Source organism: Electrona antarctica (assembly GCF_951216825.1).
Source record: "Electrona antarctica genome assembly, chromosome: 22".
NCBI classification, from domain to species: domain Eukaryota; kingdom Metazoa; phylum Chordata; class Actinopteri; order Myctophiformes; family Myctophidae; genus Electrona; species Electrona antarctica.
In genome coordinates, this window is record NC_136805.1 from 16086839 (window position 1) to 16107368 (window position 20530).

The window sequence follows — 20530 nt, forward strand, 5'->3', positions numbered from 1 at the left end:
AGATAAAAGAAGTGAGACATTGTCTGCTGTGAACTCATTACCACCTTCTCTGATATTGTCCTCAACATACTGTACGTGCACACATTTTATTTGCTTCAAACGCCACCCAAGCCCCACAACCGCTCTCCTTTTTTACGGCGCTCCATTTTCCAACCCCCCCAATTCAAGCTGTGGTAGATTAGTGTGAAATAGGCCTACAGTCGGGAGAGATATGAGCCACTGATAACAGGGTGTACAAAAAAGAAAAGGGAAACACACATGTACAAAGAAAAACAACTCAAACGCCTCCACCTGTTACAGAAACCAGGGTTTGTTGCTTACAACTAGTCTAGTCCTATACCGAAGTCCCCCTGCTGTGTTAAAAGCCTGATTCTTATCTTCGTTGCGTGCAGTGTCGCTCATTGTACAAGCTCATAGCATTGCTGTGAGCTTGTAGATCTGCTATTTTGGATGTGCGACACAGCAGAGCGACTATGTATAAGTCCTGAATCTCACACAATGCACAAACGAGCCTCATTCAAAGCAAAGCACTCGCCCATTTATACTCAGTATTCAGCCGAACACTTGGAAAAATCACCTTGAAGTGGAGAACTCTCTCTATCTCTCCCTCTTCTCGGCTGGTGCACCGTCTGAAAGACATGCACGCAGAGAGAGAGAGACGACAGGAACGCATCAAAACACTGCCATGTCTTAATACGTCCAAATATACATTTTGCGGAATTGTGCCGACACGGTGACTGCACACGCGTCGCGCACTGGCCTTCAAACTCACTTTTGATAAAGTAGGCTGCTGCACAGTGGCTGTTCCCGGAAAGTCAAGTACTGCCTTAATGTGTGCGCGCGCATGTGCGTGTGATTGCGTGTTTGTCTGTTTATGTGTACAATATCACATTTGAAGATTATTTCTCCCCTATAGTTCAATGTCTGTAGTGGGTTTGATTTGAAAGGATGTTTTTGGTACCACTGCGTGGTACTGCGTTCTACGAGCATGACACCACTGCTCTTGCCTATAGGCTTGACGACCTTGCAGGCTTATGCAAAAGGTTGAAATGTAATTTAGACAGCATGTTATGTAGACAGATGCCAGTTTGACTGCTGATGAAAGCTTCTCGGTTTAACTATTTCTATGCATTTGATGTATTACCTTGTGTTTACCTTGCTTACTGTGAAGACACTCTGAATTAAGCGTCTGCTAAATGCGGAAATTGTAAACCACTTTTAGCTAGTTTGAAACTAGCTAAACTTTATTTGTAAGACCACATTTACATAGCCCTATATTGTTTCTCCTCTCAATGCCATCGGATGGTAAATGGGGCGGCAGTGGCTGAGGTGGTAGAGCCGTCCATCAGAACCACTATTTAAGAAGTGCTCACAGCCTGCTGTGTTCTTTGGCAGTGTGTCATAGCTGTCCATGCTATGTGTACACACTGCCCAGGGCGCTGCTGCTGTGTCAATACCCTGGGACTCTAAAAGTGTGGAGCACCCTAGTAGTTCATCATCATAATCATTTTTAGACCGCGGTCGAGATCATGGATTCCACAATGCTACACCAGACTTCCCGGTCCTTCATTGCCACCCCCAGTTCAATTTACAATTGTAATTTCATAATGTAGGTGTAACCCATATGGAATATGGTGTCACTAATTCATAATATTCTGTCTGTGTTTTATGGTGTCTCAAATGCATGTTGCACTAGAGGGTTAGCCTGTATGTAATTCAACACCAATTCACATATTGACCAGTAGAGGGCATCTGCGTTTTTCACTCCATTCAATCTTCATTCTTCACTGATCCACCCTAGAGTGAAGCTGACAGAGAGAGAGCTCCTGCTCATTTTGAGAAACAAAGAAATAAGCTACATATCTTCTCAATTCTTAAACAGAGTTGCAGAAAAGTAGTTGTGCAAGCAGCTAACCAAGTGCTGCTTGTGAGAGCCCGGTTCCTGTGGAGAACCGTGTTCTGAGAACTCCAATTGTTTTTTGTGATCCTGGTGGAAGTCTGGTTTCAAACCATGCTGATTATGATGGCGAGCTTGTCCCAGTGAGCAACAGTCTGCAGAGGGAGTGTTTGGATGCAGTGTGGCCAGCTGCATTGGCTTCTCAGTCTGCAGAGTGACTGATTCACGGAACTGATTCACGATCACATCAGAGTCTCAAGTATTGAACTGAAATAGAATCAGGATTCAAGGATTCTCACTCAGGATTCATAAAGAACACTCAACTCAACACTCAACACAAGTGTTTTTGATTCACTACCCGGGTAGAACTTTTTTGAAGGACAATTCAAAAGGTCAATTTTCGTCTGATTTATCTAAAATTCTAAACGATAGTATTTCGCTTACAAAAAGTATATTTGGGGTGGATTCAATGACAACCATGAGACATGTTAAATAGCGGATTTTTACTTCCTGGCTCAGCGGGGTTTCGGGCCAAAAAGGGAGCCTCGCTCATTGAGATCTAATATATGGCCGCCTGCGCCACTCTAAGCCACCACTATATGACGGTGAAATCCCCCAGGGCTCTATACTAGGTCTGTTCCTTTTGCCTCTCTAAACCACACCTCTTCGCTGAAAATAGGAAATCTACAAGCTTATGTGGGATCTGTTATTGTTGCTGAATGTTCCCCACAGATAGGGTAGCAGCCTTATCTGTTCATGTTTTTACTATGACACATCTTTTAGATGTGAGAGAAAATCACAGCATTAAAGTCATAGAAAAGTTGGAAAAAATAGAAAAGAAGAAATGAACACCCATAATTAAATCGAAAACCCAATCCAAGGCACTCTTCACAGAGTTGAAAAGCTTTAATAACTGCCTGATGATTCATAATAATATGGGAAATAAATGCCTCACAAGTGGCCTTCATTTGAAGTCTTTTCAAAGTCTCTTCAAATCCTTCCAGTGCGTGATAGATAGATGTGTCAGACGTTAGTCTTTATAAAAGTATCTTCACAATCTCTTCAAAGTCTTCTAGTGCACAGTAGGTGTTAGAAATTAGATGATAATATACTGATAATAATGTGACAAGGCACACAAGAGTAACCCTGTTCCTCTCAAGTTCCTCAGGCAGCTCATTGTGGAGACTAATGGCCTCTAATGGGCCCTAATGGGTTCGACACACCGTTAGACAAAGAGCCTCTGCAACAAAGAGAGTTGCGAGGCTGCAATCTCACGCTGACGCACGATCATACAAACACACGCTTATGACGGGAAACAACAGTCTTTCAGCTTTGGAGCGATTTTTGCCTGACGAGTTGGAAAGCTACAGTATATTGACGCCCACAGCAGTGTTGATATTGGCAGCAAGTTTTCATTTTAGTTTAGTCACAGTCTTTGGCATAAAACTTAATTTAGTTTTAGTCATATTTTAGTCATCTGCAATGTGTTAGTGTTAGTCTAGTTTTAGTCGACTAGATATCATAAGATTTTGGTCGACTGAATCTACAGTTGATAGGGTCGACTAAAATGTATTTTGGCGGGCCTTGATGCCATCGTAAGGCTGATTTTACACTTGCTGAAAATAGCAGATCTACAAGCTCACAATGCGTCCTGTTGAGAGTTGCGACGCGGTGTGAGCTTGTAGATCTGGAGCATGTAGATCTGCTATATTCAGCATGCAACCAAGTGTAACATGACTTGTGTCTTTTACTTATACTGGATCTCTTGTCCACTAGTCCCCAACATTTTAGTCTAGTTTTTATTTGTTAATAATATTGTCAATATATTTAGTCATCGCAGCTTAGTTTTCATTTAGTTTCCATTTACAGTAGTTATCGTCAGTGAAAAAAGGTAGTCATAGTATCAGTCGATACTACCCCCCCCCCCCCCCCCCCCCCTGGAAATGTTTTGTGCCAGGACTGCCCCAAAAGAAGTCAAAATATTTCCAAACACTTTTTCAAGATTGATTTTTTTTTAAGATTTTTCATAAATAGCAGATGTTGTGACACTATGAGCTTGATCTGCTATTTTTCTGAATCTGACATGGATGCTTTAGCGGTTTTAAGCGTCTGTGTTGTGCCACTTCCCCCATGGTCTCGGCCTGGCGAAGGAGTGACATCTTAGGGGAATAGTTTTAAAGGCAAGCCAAGGTTGCTTCAGAAATATGACTTCTTTTTCATTCTGTGTTGTGTGAGCCATCTTATTTGGCAACTCTAATGGGATTATTTGACATGAGAAATCCCAAATGAATTAAACCCTGCTGTACCAGGACCATTTTTTCAACATGGCCCTTTGATTAAATTCTCTTCTTGTTATGTAGTTAATTGCTTTTCTTTGAGCGAAAGGATGTGACATAATATCTTGGAAATAACCAGCCAGAAACGGTGACGTGGAGACACTCGTCGTATAACCTCCAAGCATCCTCTTGATAACATTTTTATGAGCCTGCAAGCTCCGACTAGAAAGAATATGGCTGACAAATTAAAGGCAACACCGGAACGAGTGAAACATAATGAATGTCGATGTGTACGTACAGGTGTGCTACTGTACATAATACAATTACGCCAATTAACTTCCCATCATGTTCTGTGGCATGTTATAAAAATGCAGTGCAGGTAGGCCTATCTCACAGCATTTCCCCGCCCCCTTTTGGAGCTAGTGGTGTTATTTTTTTTGCGGTCCATAGGCTTCCATGTTAAAAGAGGTATTTTCACAAGCCACAAACTACCGTTTTGTAAAGGTAAGGTTTATTCTACTTATTTGAGTTGTTATACCATTGTGTTTTCTTCATATTATTATCGGTCTTTGACATTTTAACATTAGGAAATGTACTTAGATTCTCCAGAGAAAAAAAGTGTAAATGCCTAATGTTAAATGACACCACTATCTACCGGAAGTGGGCGTGGAAAGGGGGCTGTGAGATAGGCCTATAGACCTCAATTTTGGATCAAGGCGGCAACGGTTAGATCTTATATAAGATTATACAAGAGTACAATGCTATGTTTTTGTATCCTCAACTTTACAAGGAATTATACAAACAAACAACAAATAAATAATAAAACACAGCACAAACTAGAAAAAGTGCCCTTCTGGGCACAGGTCTCCACCAGGAGGATAGGACTGTGTGAGATGTTTGGCAAAATGTTTAGGCGTAATATAAACATGTTTGCCTGATGGCAATTGGATGATTTGAGGCATTTTTGAGGCATTTTCTTCCAAAAATGTGTTTTGCAAAAATCAACGTGTTGGTGGTGCTATAACAGGCCAATGTGAAAAGGGTGGGATATATTCCTCAGCCTAGTAAGAAAATGTGTGAAAGATTTCACGTAAATTGCATGCTGCGTTCATGATTTGAGGCTTTTGTTCAAAACAGGGCAATCTTGCAAACTGTGAAAGCCAATTATAATAATAATAATAATAATAATAGCTCAAATTTATATAGCGCTTTTCTAAATACCCAAAGCGCTTTACATAGGAACACTAGAAACAGACTTTAATAAGAAAAAAAACAAAACAAAGCAAAACATAACAGATACAACACCAGTACAGGGTTAAAAAGATAAAAGGATAAACGAGGGACATCCTATCCAGACCTCAGCTGGGGAAAGCTATCCTGAAGAGGTGGGTTTTGAGTGAGGTTTTGAAACAGAGGAGAGAGGGAGCAGCTCTGAGATGGTTGGGGAGTTCATTCCAGAGGTTGGGGGCCGAAACAGAGAAGGCCCTGTCACCCCAGGTGCGGTGCTTGGCCTTGCGGACCTTCAGGAGGTTGGCTTCACCGGACCTGAGGGAGCGGAGGGGGACATATGGTTCGAGAAGATCGGAGAGGTAGGGGGGGACCAGGTTATTGAGAGCTTTGTAGGTGGTGAGCAGGATTTTGTAGTGAATTCTTTGTTTGACGGGAAGCCAGTGTAGGTCGTGGAGGACGGGTGTGATGTGGTCTCTGGAGCGTGTACTGGTGAGCAGGCGGGCAGCGGAGTTTTGTACGTGTTGTAGTTTGTTGAGGATTTTGGAGGTGGTGCCATTGAGTATACTGTTGCAGTAGTCAATCCGGGATGTGATGAATGCGTGGATGAGGGTTTCGGCAGCAGGGAAAGACAGAGAGGGCCGGAGGCGGGCAATATTCCTGAGGTGGAAGAAGGCGGTTTTGATGATCTGGTTTATGTGAGGGAGGAATGAGAGGGTGGAGTCGAATGTGACACCAAGGTTACGGATGTGGGGGGAGGTTGTAACAGTGGTGCCATCGATGTTGAGGGTGAAGTTCTGGGTGGAGCTGGTGAGAGAGTTAGGGCCGATGACTAGGATTTCTGATTTGTTGCAGTTGAGTTTTAAAAAGTTATTTTGCATCCATGTTTTAATATCACTGAGGCAGGTGGTGAGGGTGGAGTGGGTGGCAGCAGTGATGGTCTTGGTGGAGAGGTACAGTTGTGTGTCATCGGCATAGCAGTGGAACTGGAGGTTGTGGTGACGGAGGATTTGCCCAAGTGGTAGAATATAGATAATGAAAAGGAGAGGACCAAGTACAGAGCCCTGGGGGACGCCGTGGGTGACTGGGGCAGTGGAGGAGTGACAGTTGTTGATGGAGATGAACTGGTGGCGGTCAGAAAGGTATGATTTCAGCCAGGAGAGGGCAGTGTGTGTTATTCCAAGGGAGGACTGAAGGCGTGAGATGAGGGTGGAGTGATTGATGGTGTCAAAAGCGGCAGAGAGGTCCAGGAGGATGAGGATGGAGAGGGAACCAGAGTCAGCGGAGAGTAAGATGTCGTTGGTGACTTTGAGGAGGGCTGTTTCTGTGCTGTGCATTGAGCGGAAACCAGATTGGAATGTTTCATAGAGGTTGTTTGAGTCCAGGTGTGATTTAAGTTGGGAGGCGACTGCTCTTTCTAGGATTTTGGAGATGAAGGGGAGGTTGGAGATGGGGCGGTAGTTGTTGGGGGTGTCAGGGTCTAGTCCGGGTTTTTTGAGAATGGGGGTGACAGCAGCCAGTTTGAGGGCAGGTGGGATGAAACCAGTGGACAGGGAGGTGTTAATGATGTTGGTGATGGTTGGGGAGAGAGCTGGGAGGCAGGCCATAACTAGGGAGGAGGGCATGGGGTCCAGGATGCAAGTGGATGCCTTCATGCCAGAGGTTATGGTGGATAGGTCAGATGTGGTGATCTCGGTGAAGATAGTGAGTGGTTGACCAGAGAACAGAGGGGGGGTAGGTTCAGGATCCGGGGGAGTGGTGGAGGAGGGGATGGCCAGTTCAGAGTGAATGTTGTCTATTTTGGTTTGAAAAAATTTGAGAAATGATTCACATTTACTGGTGGTGAAGGAGGAGGTGGTGGTATCCATGGGTTTGAGCAGGTTGCTGACAGTGGAGAAGAGCGTTTTGGGGTTATTGCTGCCAGATTGGATAATGGAGGAGTAGTGGGAGGTGCGTGCACTGTTGATGGCTTCCTTGTATTGCTGCTGGTGTAAGTTGTAGGCCTCAGAGTGAACAGTTAGACCGGTTCTTTTGGCTAGCCGTTCGAGCTTGCGGCCCTCTGCCTTAAGGTGGCGGAGGTGGTCTGTGTAATTATAGCCAATCAGGATCGAATATGAAATATCGGACAGATCCGACTTGAGCACATGACCATAGAGATACTGTGTAACGATTTGTGAGATTTTTGGACAGAATCTGGAGGAGTAATATTAAAAAATGTGTTTTACAAAAGTCGGCCTCATGGTGGCGCTATAACAGGTCGTTCTGGAAAATGCGGGGCAGAGGTTCATCGTTGGCATCCAGGGAGTGTGTGTGCAAAGTTTGGCATAGACCGGGTTAACGGTGCCGGAGATTAGCTGGTAACGGACGGACGGAAGGACGGACGGACGGACGGACGGACACACACACACACACACACACACACACGGACGGAGTGCAAAACATACTCTCTCCCCATGCCTTCGGCCTGGTGGAGACAATAATAAGAAAGTAAAATAACAAAGCATGTACATTGGCCATAATTAGTACTTTCTGAGGTGCTTGGATGTACAGTACTGTGTGCGATGCATTCCTACAACTTATGTTATCCATGTGTGTAGTGTGTGTGTGTGTGAGAGAGAGAGAGAGAGAGAGAGAGAGAGAGAGAGAGAGAGAGAGAGAGGGGCGTGCATGTTTTTCCTTGTCATGGCGACCAAAAACAAAATTAAACCAAGCAAGGTATAAAACAGTGTTTAAATGTTTAAGTAGATTAATTTAGGCTATTATATATATAAAAATAGCTAAGAACATAATTGATTGTTATGGCCGCCCTAATGAGCAATCAGGGTTTTTAAATGTCAAATTAGCCCTTTAATTGAATTCAATTCAACGTTGTAATTATCTCTCCGGGGAGGGACATTTAACAGGTTACTATTGGCATGTCTAACAACTCCTATTGCACAAATCCCACGTAAAACACTGTTTTATTACATGGCAATAACAGCACTGAAGGAAACGTAATCGCTCCCCACTGCCAAACAGATACATTTACTTAATTCTTCATCAATTAAAAGACCACTTCATCACTTTTCAACTTCTCTTCCTATAATTGGTCCTAACTAATGTTCATGATAAAATACCACAATTTTTTCCTACTCAGTCTGTGTCTCATAGGAAGGCTGTGGGCAGTTCAGAAACCCGTCCACCAGTGACATCATCGATGGTGAATCCAAGCTAATAGAAACGGCAGGCTTTCTTTTCCTGAAAAGTTGCAATGCAAAAGTTGAAGCCATCTTTCTCACGATAATAAAAATCTAAATATATTTTAAAACAAATCTTGTTTTAAAAAAAATCTGCCTAATGATGATGTCACTGGTGTGTCACTGGGTGTCCGAACTGCCCAAAGCCCTCCTATGAGACACAGACTGAGTAGGAAAAACAAACAACGTTATTCCTCCCGTTTTTTTGTACCAAACGGAAGGGGGGGCTTTCAGAGTAAAAGCTGCCATATCTGCGCGGCACCCCGAGCTGCTATTTTGAAAGAAATCCCTGCACTGATTGTGTTAAAGATGCCACGCACACGTCGCTTAATACCTACACAGGTCACACAATGGGTGACCATTATATGCATCTAGGCTCATTCCTATGTTAATGCACACTGATGTGACACTGTTTTTATTCAATGCACGTGCGCACGCGCTCTCCTGAAAAATCTTAGTGGGGGGCGGCGTGTTGCCACGTGACCAATGCAACACTGATTGTAGTGGAGTAAACGTACAATATTTGCGTGGTATGAGATGTAGTGGAGTAGAAGCATTGGGAACTTTGAAATACTCCAGTAAAGTACAGTAAAAAAAAATGAATAACTCAGCATTGTACTTAAGTACTTCCCATTACTGCCGCCAAGCCCCCAGAAATGGAAAGACAATGCTTCATTACTTTGCTACATATCACCAGCGACCACGCAGGCTAAAGTCAGATAGCAGCGGGAGAGGAGACAAATGTTTTTGTATTCCGGGGCCGATGCATTCATAATGCAAGATTAGACAGCCCATTACACTGTGCTTAACGGCAATCAGATTTCAAGCTTCTCGAAAAAATCCATTAACAAGCGAGGTCAAAGGAGAGGCACAGGCAGAGGTAATGAACAAATAAGTGGATCCGGTATAGGTACGTTCTATTAAATATGTTACGTGCAGGGGCCTAGGGTTAGCCAAAAAAATACTCAAACGATACACAGGAGAGGGGGGGGGGGGGGGGGGTGGATGCTAATGAAATTATCCGCGGAGCAAGACAGGGGCTGACGGCGGTGGTGGAGATGCAGCAGCAGCAGCTATAGGCCACTGGGCATTCTTCAAGAGACCAAGGAAATTACTTTTGAGCAATTAATTCGGTATGGAAATGTGGTTCTGAGCTATTAGGCAGCCGAAGCCTTTTTGTGCGGTTCTCCCTGATGGATAGTGGCGTGGGGGTCGTTTGACTGTCGATAAAAATGCCAGCGAAATGTTTGTGGAAGTCTGTGTGGGGGATTTAATGATGCACCCATAAGCACCCACGTACCGCACCCCACCCCAACTTCCATCATTTGGATGTTATTTTCAACAACAAGAACTAAGTGAACCATGGATAATGCTATGTGTAAATATGTAAATATGATGTATCTTTCTTACAATACCCCCCCTCCCCCTCCCCCTCCTCCTCTTCTCTCTTCCTTGTCTATTCTGGAACCAATCAAAGCAATTAAGCTCGCATAAAAAATAATTTCCCTGAAATTTTACACCTGAAAAGCTTGATGTTACAATAAAGATTCGTGCCATGACCATCAGATATTTCACAGGTTCTGGATTTGTTTCCAGCTCGGTTTCAGATAAGGTTCTCAAATAAGGCCTTATTCTTATTTTCAATTGCATTCTTCTGTATGCATTTGCACATCTTCCTGTTCTTCATTGTGTATTGTATACTATGTGTCCGGTGTCCCTGGATTGGTGGGTGGGAGGGGACATGGGGAAGGGTGGGTGAGCATGAAAACACCATGGACTTTAATGTTTTCAGAACCTACAGTAATGTGGGCGCTGCTCAGGAGCTATCACTAACCCCGAGTTCTGATAACCCGTAGGACGAGGAAGCCGTGTCCTGATGCTGGTGAAGCTGAGGTGAAGACACTGCGACCATGATGCACTCAAGCCTTATTTCATATGCACTGGACTGGTGAAGCTGAGGTGAAGACATCGCCGATCTTATCTCCCCCTATGTCCCAACCCGCTCCCTGAGATCCTCATCCAATGACCTTCTTAACCCTCAAATTTGTCGGCTAAAGTCTAAAGGAGACCAGGCTTTCAGCGCCATAGCGCCAATACTTTGGAACACACTGACCCTACATATCAAGCGTGCTGAATCAGTGTCCTCTTTTAAATCCCTTTTAAAAACACACTTTTATAGATTAGCTTTCACTCCCAATCAAATATTTTAGTATATATATTTTTCCTAATTTGTTTTATTTTGAAATGTCTTCTGCTGTATATTTGATTTGTTGTTGTAAAGCACTTTGTAATGAAAATTTGAAAAGGTGCTATATAAATAAAGTTTTATTATTATTATTATTAAGACACTGCGACCATGCACTCCAAGCCTTATTTCATACTAGCAGATGCACAAGGACTACTGTTCTGTTCTCGGCCTTGCTCTGCGGGCGACAGCTTCGCACGGAGCATACATTGGGCTTGAGGGGCTGCAGCTGTGCATGCAGACAGATAGTGCTCTGCTGCCGTAATCATAGGGAGCATTCCTTACGTTTTAATGACAGCGACTGAGGTGGGGTTTAGAGGACGACTGCTTTGACAATCGCTGTTATATATAGAGGGTATGCGCATGCATAAAGTGAGTGGCAAATCGAGTGGCAAAGTGAGTTGCAAAGTGAGTTTAACGTCGTATAACATTGTTTAATGCAATCAGATACAGTAGGACTTTTCTGTGTGGATGTATGGGCTGTCAAGGCCGGAAAGCAGTTTTTTTTGCCACTCAGTAGGCGTTCCCGCATAACTTCCGGGTATGATGATGTCATGCGCATATACCCTCTATTGTTTATACACACTAGAAACGAAGGAGTAGTCATGCATGTGAAGAGGTAAATGGTAAATGGTGCATTTATACAGCACTTTACATAGATTGTTACATTCACCCATTCACACACACATTCATACACCGATGGCAGCGGAAACCATGCAAGGCACCAATCAGCACATCAGGAGTAATTAGGGGTTAAGCGTCTTGCTCAAGGACACTTCGACACTAACTCTGGGGTCAGCCCGGGTTCGAACTGGCAACCTTGCAGGTTACCATCCAGCCACTCTACCCCTGAGCCACCGCCGCCCGCCAAGAGGGAGCGATTCATGTGAATATGTCTGATAAGGTGAAATTGCCTGATAAGTGATAAGGCTGCGAGGCGTTGTGAGCTTGTAGATCGTCTATGTTTGGCCAAGAGGTTTGGTGTAGAGGGGGAAAAAGTACAAAGTCAAAGGTCAGGTTTACTGGTATTGAGGGTTTATGGCGTTAAATGTCTGAGAATACACAACATTACCATAATCTCTCATGAACAGATTCTGAGCTGCGCTACTGAATCTGTTGGCGGGGGCATTCAGAACGTGTATACATGGTTGTTAGTGGGAATAAAAACATTGGTGCTCCACAGAAAGAGGAGGGCCTAAGGCGGAGCAAACGGGCAACATCCTGCTATCCACATTGTGTTTGGCACAGCCGCCAGAGGCAAATTCAAAGGAAAACAGGGCGCTGTTTTCTTTTTCTCTTTTTCTTTTTTGCCGATGGGTTCCCAGATTGACATGAATCCAACATATAAATACCGGTAGAGAAGATAAAAGATAAAACATGACTTGATACAACACTGACGATAGTGCTGTCAAAACAAGTCTATGAAGTTATATCTACAGTATGAAATGTAATACAATGTTTAATCTGCAAACACAATGTAGTGGGGGTCACTGCTTCATCTCTCTCTCAGCTAAGGGCTCCTTAGACCTGACATTTTTTCGCTAAGAAAATAATGGTTGGTTGCAGCCCTACTGATAGATCAGTGGCCAAGACGCAGCTGCTTCTTTGTGGCACATTTTGGCGTCATTTGGAGTTGGTACATTAGTCAATATTTTATTCTTTGCAAGCCCTCGCTGCATGCCACCTGCATGCCAACTGCATGCCAGCCCACTGCTGAGTGCAGCTGTGGAGAAGTGACCTTCTCCTCCCCGGTAATGTCCACGGGGCTCCTGTGGCCCAGGCCTTAGGGCCTCCCTTAAATTTCAGCTGGAACACACTGGTGTGTGACAGATGCCACAATAAGCCCCTCTCCCCCGCCACTCACCCAAAACACTGCACGCACGCACACGCACGCACGTGTTGAAGGCGTGGGTTGCATGTTGAAGGCCGTCACAGTTCACCTGCTCTAAGAATTGCTTTAACACAAAACGACAAGTTTATTAGAAAACACTTCAGCATAAATGTACCGTATAGCGTAAGGCACAATCAGCAACTTTTACCACGAGCCTTAAGACCACAGAGGAGTCTTAAGGCTCGTTTGAGAACAGACAGGGATATACGGTTGCTGTCAGAGTGGAAACACCACATATACCATATTTCAACGTTTTATGTTGTTTTCCCCCCTTATATTTTATTATGTCCTACTTCGTCATCCTGCGTTGTCACACAAAGGCATCAAGAATAGCCGATCTACAAGCTCACAACGCATCATGACGTGAAACGTTGTGATATATATATTTTTTTTTTTTCCTACTGTGGATTTGATCCCGGTTTCCTGTGCAAGTGCTGAAATGTTTACCGTTGATCTAATTCAACGTTACTGTGGAGCAGAAACTGCTGTGCGGACTTCCCTTCCTTCTTCACTGGATCAACCTTTAGTCCAGAACCAGCGAGGGACTGGATGTGCGCAACCCTCTTGTTTTTAAACTAATAGTTACCTTTGATCTAATGCCAGCCTGTGCCAGCTCACTGCGCATGTAATTCTTTCCACTCCAGTCAGAATCTAACTCTCCAACAGTGCTCACATTGAAGAGAGAGTACGGATCCCTCGTGTCCGGATCCGTACTCTCTTCAACTGAACACGAGCTATAGAGGTCGGACTCGGTAGATTCTGAGGGGAGTGGGAAAATGATGGGGAGTGGAAAAAGTACCCGACACCGTGCTGCAAGCTTGTACATCTGCTATTTTTGAAGGTTTTTGAAAATTCTTCAGTACTGATCTAGAAGTAATTTTGTAGAATCAGCCTCAAGTGATGTGTGATGTTCGTTGCAATGGTTATTCCGCAACTTTCCAGTAGTAGTACTAATAAATAACAACAAGAACAACAACAATGTCCCCTTTATGTGTTGTGGGGGCATTTGCTACCGTACGTTCAGCACATAAGTTCATCCATCTGTATTTGGCTGTCAATAATATGCCATCTGGGGAGCATTTAGGGGTTAAGTGTCTTACTCAGAGATACTTTGGCATATAAACCGATTCGATTCTGATTCTCAGGCTCTACCCACTCACTCAGCTACTGCCATGAGTGGTTAAAGTCACTGTTTAATGTGCTAGTTTTCCAGCTAATATGCATGTTGCCAGCGTAGTGACGTTCCACCAGCGTAGTGACGCTCCACATCCCCAAAGTCAGCCTCTGCTGCCCGGTTCTGGTCCGTCTGAAACTTCTAGTGTCACTGCCATCCGTCTGGCAGCACACCCGACCCCACTGCTTCCTGCCACCTGCCGGGTGGTGGATTAGACTAGGGAACTAGTTGAATTGGAGCATAGATGGCTAACGTTGCAAGGGACTAAACTAGACTAGGGACTAGTTGAGAGTGTTTATAGCTCTTGTCATTGCACAACAGACAGTGCTGTCCATGGTGCTGAAATATCTGTGATATTTGTTTTTAAATTGACGTTTACGTTGACGTTACAGTGGGAAAAAGAGGTTGGGTCAAACTTCTCCACGATCTGGACCCAGAGTGACATGGTTAGCAGAACAGATACATGGTCTGCCTGTCTTGATAAGCAATCAATTTGACTCATTCTATTCATTAGCCTATACTATGCAACAACAACAACAACAACTAGAGAAAAAAAATCACAATTTTGTCGAGAGAGAGAGAGAGAGAGAGAGAGAGAGAGAGGCGGGGGGGGGGGTTAGTTAGGGGTTAGTAATTGGGTCCCAAAATGACAGTAATATAGTACAACTTGAATACACTGGTATAGGCTATACACAGTATATACAACACAAGCAGCAGCAGCAAAGAAAAAATAAGTTCCTATACCTTGAGCCGTCTTCTACAACTTCATCAGTTCATCAAGTGATGTGTCCATGATGAGCCCTCCAGAGTCGTCTCCAGTCATCTCCATCCTCCATACATCTGGCTAGCTGGCCAGTGCTTTCCTCCCAGTATCAATGGCACCGACCAGCCTCATTCTCCTGGCTCACATCTTCTCACTCAGCCTTGGATGTTTGTTTAGCACTGCACATAGCATTCTGGGGTAGTGCAGTGGTCAGGGATTTAGGGCAGCCTCAGTCTCGGGTCCAGAATTCACAGGATGTCACAGGAGAATGGACTCAGGGCTGCAAGAAGCTGAGCTTGGAGGTCTGGGGTCACCCTGGCTTGTGTACCTGTGGAGTGTTGAAAGAGACACCATAAGCTTTGAGTATATAAGTATAAGCAAGCAAGAAAGAAAGAAAGAAAGCTGACCCAAGAGCCACATAGGCCTACTGTGGCCTACAGCGGTGGCCGAACGGATAGCGGCGCGGTCTAGATACCGGAAGGTTCCCAGTTCGAATCAGCCGTCCGACACGTTAAAAAATTACCACCGCTGAAATGCCCTTGAACAAGGCATCAACCACTACGATGAAATGTGTTCTATGAGCAGGGCCTGGCTGGAAACAAGTTCTTGAGCTTAGCCCAGATACCCTGGGTAAATATAGATTTCATTTCATTTCATTTCACTGTAGTGTACACTGTACCCTAGCTGATAGCAACAGCAGACAAACATACACAGCCTGTATACTGCATCCAATCTGGTTACAACATATACAGCCTAGTAGTATACAGTACAGTACATCATTATAGCCTATTATATCCTGTCACAAGTTCACAACACAGCCTAGTATACATACAGTAGGTGTATGTATATATGTAATGTTAGTTTTATATCGGATAAATAATCCTTCCTTGAATCCTTCCTAAATAATTCCTTTAGGAAGGAAGCTGTGGGGACTTTGGACATGCCTGGACTAGGGTATGCCTTGAACTAAATTAGTATAGAAATCTCGTGCAATTCAGTTGTACCACTTCAATATCACTTTCGATTAAACCAGTTGTCCTTGAGGGGGTTCCAGGTGGTCCCGAGTAATAAATAAACATTTTTCACCTCCCTCCCGCCCTCTCACTCACACCACGAATGCAGCACACGCACACGCGCACACACACACACACACACACACACACACACACACACACACGCACGCAGACGTTAATGCTTAGCATAGCTAACGCTAACTCACCTGCAAACAAATCGACCAAGCAAAAATATGAAGATGAATTAACTTCTGTTTCAAACTGTCACACACTTGTAAGTTGTGACTGAGCAGCTTTCACTTCCTAACAACCCACACTACTCCACTCTACTTCCATAAGGTGTGTAAAGTTACATTATAAGTTGTTTATTTCACTCTTTGGGAGCTCGTGTCTGTCTGTTTGCAGAAAAGTGACGTGTGGAGGTGGGAGGGGGCGTGGCTACAGGATGATGAAAAAGTGCGTACTTGAAGCCTGCTCAGGGTCTACTCAACTCAGTCAACTGCAATGCAGCACAGTTGTTTCACTGGGATTTGGGAAATCCAGGTTTGGGGGTTTTGTGTCTTCCATTTAAAAAATATATTATTTAAGAAATATTTTAAAACGAAAAAAAAAGAAAAGAAATAGGCCTACTACTATAATTGAATTCAACATTTCAAAAGTGTTTCATAAATCAAATAGGCCTACAAATAAAGATAACTGAAATCATTTCCATATACGCTGAATAAAATTGTTTAAGAAGTAGGTGGAAATAGCCGATCTACAAGCTCACAAAAAGCAACGCATTGTGAGCTTGTAGATCTATTTTCAACTAGTTTGGGTCACAGGGCGAAATGTCTAATTTATCGGCTGCAAACTGTTTTGGTGCCTCTCTCTCTCTCTCTCTCTCTCTCTCTCTCTCTCTGTGCTTAGCTGTAGGCAAACTATGGCCGCTTAATTGGGGCCTTTTTTACTGCAAGCTGGTCTATATCCTCTCGGAATGGCTACGAAGACCTATGAGGACCTTTGCGCGACCTAGTTGGATTGGGGGGTCAAATCTATACTAATCAAATGATTCCCGAGCACGGCACGGCTGCAGCTCACCGCTCCTTGGCTGCGGCTCACTGCTCCAAGAAATGGGTCAAATGCGGAGAACAAATTTCACTGCGGTAACGTGTGTGACGAATCTTATGACTTTGGCTGGCTCGTCTCTAGGCACTTCTTCCAGACACTTCTTCAGGATTGGCTGCGCAAGCAAAAACCCATTGTCTGAATGGCATAGTCCTCTGGCCAATGGGACAGCAAGCAGGGACGGCTCCAGGGACGGCAAGGGGAGGCCGCCCCCCCCCCCCCCCCACAATTCTCTGGAGCCGTCGCTGAAAGCAAGCAACGGCATGAACACCACAGTCACAACACTACACTACACAACGCTGTCTCTGGCACTAGGCATGTGGAAATTGACGACAGCAAGCCAACAACGCATCGTCTGCATGCTATGAACAGTAGTTACATAGCAGCTGGTGATAATATGACTGTCATCATTTCTTCTTTTTTTTTCTTTTTTTTTAATAATACATATTTAGCTTTCCAATCCATTCGGTGTGAGACGCACCACGCATGCACACAGCTCTGTGTATAGCAGTGTAATCATGGGATTTAAATTCGTCTTGCATATTTCATGACTTCTGGTCGATCAGTAGTACCTCTTTAGAGCCACATTATTATTTATTAATGACCATGGAACGTGGGCAGATACATTTATTTATTTGCCCTTTTGAATCTGTGCATGCAGGCTATTAAACCATTAAATCCGGGAAAACATTTTTGTTTGCGTGTTTTAGCTATTTTAACCACTTTAACCATTATTTTAAATACAGTACTTTGGCTATGGTGTGCTATGACTATGAGCTTGTAGGTTTTTGATTTTTTTTTTTTAAATTGGCACAAATTTTGTCTTCTGAGGGGTCTGTTATGGAAATTATGAGGTCCCATCATTGGCAATCAGCAGAGGGAGGCAAAGGCATGACACAGCACAAGGAGTCCGGCATATGGTCAGCATCGTTCTTTATTCGTTCCGATCATCTCAGTACAGCAGAATGGTCGCATGGTTGCTCATCGTCGTACAGTCAAGAGTGAAGCATCACCCCGTCTTTTCCCCTAAGTTGTTCCTTTCCCTCCCCTTTATTTCCCAACCACACACCCCCAAATTGACAGTCAGTGACAGGTGTTTTATTCAAATACAACAGGACATGGATAGATAATAACAGGTGGTCTCACTACATCTCCGTTTATGGTCGGAGTTAAGCAAGCAGGAAACAACATGCTATTCTCATCCAAGCTAAGATGAGAGAGCACACCACTAGCAACACCTTTGTTGACACTGGTCTTCGTGAGCATGGGAACTCCAGCTGTCAGATTTGACAGCTGTATTGGTAGTCTCCTTTTTGCTCTGACAGGAATAGTTATCCCAATGTATATTTGCTGACATGGTGTTTTACAGTAGGATGGAAAGATGAGATCTATTTGGCAATAGTAACACCTTCTGCCTGGCTTGGAAACTAATTCAGCTGTCAGGTGACAGCTGTCGGTCAGTCCGAATGCGTATTTGTGATAGTCCATCCTATTTGACTGAATGGAAAACAAGGTACTACTTATATATTTAATAGTTATAATTGACATTCTAAAATTGCCACTACAGGTCCCTGGAACAATTTAATGTTTTTGAGGTGGGGGTCAGTGGCCAAATACATTTTGGGGGAGTCCTTGACATGAACATTTTTGAGCACCACATTGTTTTTTGGGTTTTTTTGTTCTTTTCTTCCAGAAAACGGTTAGGATAAGACATTTTGTAGAATTGGGTCCTCAGGTCTTAATAGGTTAAATCCTTTTCCAGGATTTGTCAAAAAACATCAGAACCGGGTCCAACATTCTAGGCGGTGTAGCTCCCACGCGGTGTGATTACGATAAGACCCCCACGGTTCAAAACAGATGCTGCTGGCTGGCACCAGGCGCCGCAGCACTGCACAGCCCCGAGGCGGGCGCCTATTCTGGGTAAATGAATAAAGACAACAGTGGCTGCGCGGTGCAGGTGCTGCCATGCTGAGGCGTGGCGCAAAGGCGACAGAGCAGAAACTCACAGGCTCACCTGGGCAGAAGCAATTGTTTGAAACATTTAGTTACTAGTTACTTTGTAGATTTTGATTATTATTATTACAAAACAAAAACATACATTAACCACTTGAGCCCTATACATGTTGACCATTTGAAAATAGCAGATCTACAAGCTCACAATGAGCCTGTAGATCTGCTATATTTTCTAAATATTTGTGACATTTGAAATGGGACATTCTGTATAAGTAGGGCCGCTCCAAAATTCAAAATTCCATTGACCTGCATGCCTCCAACTCTTAGCCCCGCCTCCCACTATTAGCCCCGCCTCCCACTCTTGCTGATTGGACGGGCGCGTGGGCCAATGAAATGTAATGCTGCCCTCAGAACACATTTTGTTTCTGTGTGTATGTGTTTGTGTATACACTGACACCATGGCGCGCAATCAGCGCCTCAAACTGTGACTCCGCCCACCCCCGGGGGAAGTTGTGATTTGCGCTCGTTCATTGCAATGCAATTTGCGGCATTTTCAAAACAATATTGAGCAGAGTAGCGATTATCAAACGTATTTGCAATGCCATACGTTGAAAGATCTGTTGCCTGTGGACAAGGCACGCTACCTCCGCAAGTTAGATAGCATCGGCATAGATGTTTGTCCGTATGTGATTAAGGATTGGACCAAGTTGCATTGGCAGCCATAGAAAATTCTTACCCCAGGCTAAAACCGGATGTGGCGTTTTTGGGCGTTCCTGTCTTATGTGGTGTCAGTGTATACATGTTGACCATTTGAAAATAGCAGATCTACAAGCTCACAATGAGCCTGTAGATCTGCTATATTTTCTAAATATTTGTGACATGTATAAGTAGGGCCGCTCCAAAATTCAAAATTCCATTGAACCTGCATGCCTCCAACTCTTAGCCCCACCCCTCCCACTATTAGCCCCGCCTCCCACTCTTGCTGATTGGACGGGCGCGTGGGCCAATGAAATGTAATGCTGCCCTCAGAACACATTTTGTTTCTGTGTGTATGTGTTTGTGTATTATATCTTTTGTACTTTGTGTCCATGTCATGTACTGTATGTAAAATCATTGCTTTCTTTTTTTGTATACAAGCCCAGGGCGCCATTGAAAAAGAGACCCTCATGGTCTCAATTGGATTCCCCTGAAAAAAAGGTTTCAATCAATCATTCTAAGGTGTATAAGTCACATCTGCACGGTGCTGGACATTGATAAGCGCCTACTTTCCCCAGTGGATGCACTCTGAGCCCCCCACCCCACGTTTAAAATGCACTTTTTGGCCCGAAAATGATTTATTTTCACTGGAAGGAAACATCTCATCCATGGGATTTTCTCTTGGCAATATCGGTAGAGGGCGCAGTGGAGTACCTAAAATTATTATTATCTTTCAGGTGCAAATAAATTACTTTTCTGGCCAAAAAGTGCATTTTATACGAGTGGTGGAGGGTTCCGAGTGCGTCCATCAGGGAAAGTAGGCTTTCTAATGACAAAAAACGTCTTTATATTGGTGTGTAGCGAAAACGTTATTTTTATTTTAGCATAATTCGAGAGGCTGGTCTGCATTTCATGCGAGGGCAATTCATTGAAAGTCCCATAGCTAATGCAACAGCAGCAACGGCATTAGGGCTCTATGGACCAGAGCTATAGATAAAGTACCATTTACCATGCATGTATAAACTGAAGTATGGAACCATGGAAATACTCAA